Raw genomic sequence first — 678 nt, 5'->3', positions numbered from 1 at the left:
AAAAAAAAAACATTTTCATTAAGACATTATTTAATGTGAAGTTTACACTAGTGTTACAGGTTGAGTCTTTAATTGCCAAAGGCGAACTGAAGCTGAGCAGGTTGTGGCATGTGACAGTAAAATAACTAATTCAGCTAAAAAACACACAATGTCAATGAATTTAATGCAGTATTTACACGTGTACTCTATATTACAGGGCTGGGGTCCTCAGCAAACCTCCAACGGGGCCTCAAGATCAATTGAGAGCATTTATAATAAGACAAAACAAGCATTAAACTGTTCTTGAAGAACCAGGGTTCCTACAGTCTTCTTGGAGCAGGATATATGAGGGAAGCCTAATTTTAAATGTATGATCTAGAAAAGTACTGTAAAGTAATAAAATCTTAAAATGCAACTCCCATTCTTGTACTTTTTTGAATATACATTTTTTTTAAACCATGTCAAGGTCCAAAATATTTTGTTGCAAGAAAATTGTAATTGTAAGTAAATCCTTATCCCTACCTATTAAATAACGAACAACTGGAATAGTTTTTTATATGTTGTGAACAAAGGGGGGCCTCAGAGTCAAAAAGATTTAGAACCACTGACTTATTCAGTATGTTTGAGTGTCATGTGCACTATATATAACACCAAATCAACATATCCAGATATCCTACCTCCTCATTAACAAAATCTCAC

This window comes from Sinocyclocheilus grahami, unplaced genomic scaffold (assembly GCF_001515645.1).
Source record: "Sinocyclocheilus grahami isolate Dianchi unplaced genomic scaffold, SAMN03320097.WGS_v1.1 scaffold5782.1, whole genome shotgun sequence".
Classification (NCBI taxonomy): Eukaryota; Metazoa; Chordata; class Actinopteri; order Cypriniformes; family Cyprinidae; genus Sinocyclocheilus; species Sinocyclocheilus grahami.
The sequence above is the reverse complement of the archived record's forward strand: the minus strand, read 5'-3'. Positions refer to the sequence as shown.